The sequence below is a fragment of the Cryptomeria japonica genome, chromosome 2 (assembly GCF_030272615.1).
Source record: "Cryptomeria japonica chromosome 2, Sugi_1.0, whole genome shotgun sequence".
NCBI classification, from domain to species: domain Eukaryota; kingdom Viridiplantae; phylum Streptophyta; class Pinopsida; order Cupressales; family Cupressaceae; genus Cryptomeria; species Cryptomeria japonica.
Genome location: NC_081406.1, coordinates 651,818,490 through 651,825,005, shown reverse-complemented (window position 1 = coordinate 651,825,005; position 6,516 = coordinate 651,818,490).

Sequence of the window (6,516 nt, the reverse complement as noted above, 5' to 3'; positions counted from 1 at the left end):
ATAGTCAAGGAGGAATTACAAAATTTACTTAATGCAAGATTCATTTACCCTATTTTAGACAGTCAATGGGTATCTCCCCTGGTTATAGTCCCTAGGAAAGGAGGAAAATGGAGAGTTTGTGTGGACTATAGGGAGCTCAACATTGCCACTAAAAAAGATCATTTTCCACTTCCATTCATCGATCAAGTATTATATTCTCTAGCAGGCAAGCAATAGTTTTCATTTTTGGATGGGTTTAGTGGCTATAATCAAATCATAATAGCTCCTGAAGACCAGGAAAAGACCACCTTCACTTGCCCTTGGGGAACACATGCCTATTCAGTTCTTCCTTTTGGTCTATGTAATGCTCCTTCAACCTTTCAAAGGACTGTCCTCAGTATATTCTCAGATATTTCCCTTGTTTGTATAGAAATTTACATGGATGATTTCATTGCTTATGGGGCCACCTTTGAAGAAGCATTGCAAAATCTTTCCAAATTGTTGCAGTGATGTGAGGCTCATAATTTGTCCCTAAATAGTGAAAAATGCTTCATGATGATGCAAGAAGGAATAGTGTTGGGACGTCGTATTTCTTAGTCAGGCATCCAAGTTGATCCAACCAAAATTGAGGTAATACTTAACCTTCCTACCCTTGCAAAACATAAAGATGTAAGAATTTCTTAAACCATGCAAGGTACTATAGGAGATTTATCAAGGACTTTAGTAAGATGTAAGGACCTATGTATACTCTCTTAACACAAAATGTTGCATTTGAATGGATGCCATCATGTGAAGAGGCATTTTCTAAACTTAAGGGAGCCTTAACCCAGGCTCCTGTGCTTAAAGGACCTGATTGGTCTCTTCCTTTTCACATTCACATAGATGCATCAGATTTTGCAATTGGAGCAGTCTTGGGGCAAAAAAAAGGAGTTTTGGAGAATACAATTTACTATATCAGCAAAAATTTGTAAGGACCTGAACTAAATTATACTCATTGAAAATGAAATGTTAGTTGTTATCTATGCCCTCAATAAGTTCAGGCACTATATCACTGGTTATCAAATCTTTGTGCATACTGATCATGCAGCCATCAGGTACCTTATGAATAAAAGTTCCATTACATGTAGGTTGGCATGATGGTTGTTGTTAATGCAAGAATTTGACATCACTATCATCGGCAAGCCAGGTAAGGCAAATGTAGTGGCAGACTTTCTATCTAGAATTCAAACACAGGATAGTCCTGCAACCATTGATGATTCCTTTCCAAATGAACATTTGTTTTCAATTAATGTGAACATTCCATGGTATGCTGACATAGTTGACTACTTAGCAGCTAACAAGGTCCCTCCTCATTTCTTACCAAAAGAAAAAAGGTTGCTGGTAGAGAAGAGTTTCAACTTTTCATGGATATCAGATTGCTTATTCTGTACAGGGCTAGATCAAGTTATGAGGCGATGTGTTAGAGAAGATGAAACTTAGGATATCCTTCATGCCTGTCATGATGAGCCTTGTGGAGGTCACTTTGCTACCAAGAGAACAACTCTCAAGATACTAACTACAGGATATTATTTGCCAACTTTGCACAAGGATGTAGTCAAATATACCAGGAAATGTGATAGATGTCAGCGAATGGGAAGACCAACTCGGTCTGATGAAATGCCTTTGCATCCACAAGTGGTTGTTACAACATTTGACAAGTGGACTTTGTTGGGTCAATTGATCCATCATCAAATTGTAGGTCATACATTCTTGTGTGTACTGACTATGTCACAAAATGGGTTGAGGTCAAAGCATTCAAACATGCCAGGGATAATAAGCTAGCATAATTTTTATATGAAGAGATCTTTACAAGATATGGAGTTCCCAGAGAGATTGCGACAGATCAGGGGGCGCAATTCACTTCCTCTTTGATCACCGCCCTGGTCAATGAATATAATCTAAGGCATAGGAAATCTACTCCCTACCATCCACAGGCAAATGGACAAGCTGAAATCACCAATAGGGAACTTGAATCTATATTGACCAAGATAATAGCTCTTCATCGTAAGGATTTGTCTAGCAATTTATTTGAAGCAGTGTGGGCTTATCGAACCACTTGGAAAACCACAATAGGATTTACACCCTTGGAAATGGTGTATGGGACAAAAGATATGATGCCTGTGGAATTTGAGCATAAAACCCTGAGAACAACCATAGGCTTTGATATGACTCTCTCTGCAGCACAATAGGAAAGGCTCCTACAACTTAATGCCTTGGACGAAATCAGAAAATCAGCCCTCCAGCACACAGAAACAATTCAGAATCAATGCATGAAGTGGCATGATCGATATATAAAAGACAAAACATTCAAGCCAAGCAATTGGGCCCTCCTCTATGATTCAAGGTATAAGGACAATTTGGGTAAACTGTAGACATGCTGGTTAGGGCCTTATGAGGTAATTGAAACATTCTCTAACGATGTCGTACGATTATCAATGGTTGATCCTATCAAATTCAAATCATTAGTAAATGGTCATTGCCTATGCCTCTATCATAAGCCTCTTTCCACGGAAAAATTATTGCAGAGGTTCACTAATCCAGAAAATCCCGAGATTCCCATAACAACAAGCGACGACTTTGTCATTACACCTTCTTCCTAAATATTTTCTGCATGCTCATAATAAATACTTCTATATTCAGTGGAAGTACATTTTTGCACAATAACTATTCCATTTCCACCTCCACTCATTCCCTTCCACTTTCGTCATTCATTTCCACCTCGCTTTCCGTGCATAGCGGCTCAACTTCCTACATAATAAATTTCTTCAATTGTAGTCATTATCGCACGATGTCAGGTACGCTTGTGTATTTATTTTTTGTTGCATACATATAATTAAACCATATTTCATATAATCATGATATTTGCATAGTGTCCTTTTCAGTCATCCTCCGCATGTGTGGACACCTGTTAAACCTTAGACTGGGGGGGAGTACGATGTGAATTAGTCTCGCGGATAATTCTTGTCATCACAAATTGAGTTTAAATTTTTCAATTCTTGGTCTGATGTGACATTATGTACTCTGTTCCTTTTGTCTGCCTTGAGTTTTTTTGGAATTGCAACTGGGTTCTGGCCAAATAGAGCATATTTCTTTTGAAAGTTGCAGAATTGGGCATATTTCCGCCATTGGTAAGTTGAGAGTTTCATTGTTGCAATGGGTGGCCCACCTGTTCGTCATGAACCTACCTTCCATGATATCCTACTCCAAGACTAGGATTGTGAGCCAGCATTTCACAATTGTGGGTGGTTAGATTATTTTATGAAGCTAACGAAGTTTAATGAGGAGGTTGCAAGAGAATTCACCCACACATTTTCAGACGGAGAAGCCTAGGTGAAAGGATTGAGAGTTGTAGCAACAGAGGAATGAATTGCGGAAGTAACTGGGTTGCCAGCAGACGGGAAAAAGTACCTTGAATCTAAGGACGCACGAAGTGCGAGAGCAGAGTTTACACGATAGGGAGACCCACCTTTGGTAATCGACAAACAAGGAGCTAGACGAGAATCTCTTTCGCCTGAATGGAGAGCAGTAGCATTGCATGTCTTTAAGTATTTAACTTGTGAAGGAAGATTCTTGTGTCTACATTCCCATCATTTCAAGCTTCTGAGTCATCTATGCCACGGGCGAAGGATGAATGTTCCGAACATATTGTACAATTTTCTTTCCATAAGCCTAGCAGAAACGTAGAAAGGTAGGCCTCATTATGTTTCTCATCATTGTTTGATTAAGTTATTGGTTGAAAGGTCTTTAAGAGATGTATCCTCGATGTCCTGGGAAGAATTTGTGAAAATTAGAAGATTTAGGATAGATAATGTGGGTCCAGTGGAACTGCTTCCATCTCAAGAGCAAGAAAATTTTGAAAGCCTTGGTCCCCCTATTGAACCTTCAACCTCCAAGATATCACCAAAACAAATTGTTCCTACAATAGAAGAGCCCTCACAAGGAGAAGCCTTATCTAAAGCAGAAGAAGCCTCAACAAGGGTTCCTTCACAAAACCTAATGAGAACTAGGGTTGTTGCATGAAGGGAAACAGGCAAAGAGAAATAGATTGGCACGGAAAAGAAGAAAGAGGAAGGAAAAAGTGGGGATTTAGCCTCTCCTGTTGCAAAGAAAAGGAAAGTTGCAAAAGCGGTTTCTCCTGCAACCACTGAAGTAGCTGAAGATATAGGTACGAGAAATCATCCTGCAACCACCAAAGAAAAGTCTCAGAGAAGAAGCGGTAGGCTTCGAAAAAAGCCTAAAGATCAGAAACAATCAGAGGAGTCGAATGTCACCATTGGGGTTGATTCTCCAGAACAAGAGCCACATAGTCCTCTCCAGGATAATGTTCCTTCATCCTGGCCTAAGGAGATTAGTAAGGAAGAAGAAAAAGATGAGGAAGAGTTGTAGATCCCTCATGAGCAGCTGCAGGCAGAAGTAGGTTTTGATGGGCTTGACAGTTTGGCATCTGCCGCAGAACAGATTGTTGAAACCAGAAGAAGAGTTGGAAAGTCGAAACCTAAAGCACCTATTCATAGACCACCATATTCTCTTACTAGTCATGCAGTGGCACTTGCCTTTTATGAAGAATAAGAATTAGAAAAAGCATAAATGTAGAGGCTTATTGGCCAGTAGAAGAAGATCATTGAACATAAAGATGAGGAGATTGCTCAACTTAAAACTAAGGTGGAAACGGTAGCCACTATGGTACCGCAACTAATGCAATGCCGAGCACCTCCTCGAGTTTACTCTTTGTATTTAAAGGAACATCATATTTGTTTCCAACTGATGAGAATTGTCAGGGATCTAAGTCTCTCTTTACAGACACCTGAGGAATTCTATCATGTTTATCAAACATCTCCTACAACCATCAAGAATTTTCTCTGTGAATTTTATTTACATAATTGTGATGTTCTTGATGGCCTTGATTGGAACCCTCTCCTCTACATTAGAGATATCCAATTGAGAGCTCTCATGTCATGGGTGCAAAATGAAATTGCAAGGGGAGAGTAGTTCCAGATACATAGAAAGGAAGAACTTGACCTTTCACTGCCATTAAGAGCTGAATCAAGAGAGCCAAGAAGACTTTATTTTGACTGGCAGAAGATTGTGTATTAGCTAGATTTCGAGAAAAAACATTTTACCCTTAAGAGAACAAATATATAAGGAATATGAGCAAATGGATACAGGAGAAGGACAGGTAGCAATAGGACATTTGGTACAACATTGGAATAGCCTGTTGGATGAGTTGAAGCAATCTGAGCCACACTCCTTACCAAACTATCATGCAGCACTAAAGAGAGCACCCAAATATATACATTTGGGAAGAACGAAAGGAAGACATTGGTTGCCCCTCAGTTTTCAACCACCAATCCTTCTATGGCCACTAATGGGATGCAAGGATAGTGACCCACCATATAATGAAGTAACATAACGCTCTAGGTGGACACAGTTGGAAAAGATGAAAGGATTTTATTGGAGTTTGTCTATAGGAGGTTCTGGGTAGGTTACTCCTGGCAATTTCAGAATCAATGCTAGAATTCAAAACTTTCCTATTGCTGGAGGCTCAACAAGAAGTTAGGTTGGGGGGAAATGATGAGCCCAAATAATGACTCTGTTTTGATAGATTTTTGTCATAGTATTCCTGTTTAGGTCTTGTGTCTAGATAATATTTGGGTCAAAAGACTTTCCTAGTTGATGCCTTTTTAAGTATTTCTGGGACTGATTTATCATATACCTAAGGTTGTTATATAATGATTTCTAAATGGTTCATCGATGCAAATGATCTAAATCAATATTAAAATGTGGTTTAATTTATGTTATGTTAACATTAGTAGATACACATGCTTTTGTGCATGTTAACATCATGATGCAGAGTCAACCAAGAAGAAGGAAAGACTAAGCTAGCGGTTTAAAGGAACATCAACATGCCACTACGATGCAGACCCGGTCAGAGTAAAGCAACATTGAATAAGATCGAAACCACTTGATCGCTTCCTTAGCATAGTGGTTTATAGGACATTTAGAATTGTTCTTAGTGGATCTTAAATCTAGGAAGAAAATCATGTTATATCTTCTCAGCTGCAGGACAGGTGTTGTTCTATTTTACTGCGTTGACTTCTTCTTTTAGTATAATAAACCTGTTTGCCTATTTTGTTGGAATATGGGTTGATCAATTAGGAATCTATTATAAGTTTCCATATAAATAAAAGGTCTCTATCTCCTCTTGATGATAGACAAAACAACCATAGAATTTGTAATACCCAACTTTCAGACTTATGTATTTTGTAGTCAATTTGGAATAAAGAAATTAATGTTATTTTGAGCTTATCAGTTGCAATCTAAGAATTCTGGATATACTCACTCAAGGGGGCCCACTTGGAGAGTAGTCCCTTTGTGTTTTTTAGTTAATTTCCGTCTTGCAATAGTTGTTATTTTGGCATTCGACTGTTCTTGCAACCACTGGAAACAGTTCCTGTGTCTATTCCTGCAGCCACAATGGGCAGAGTAGTTCCTATCCGC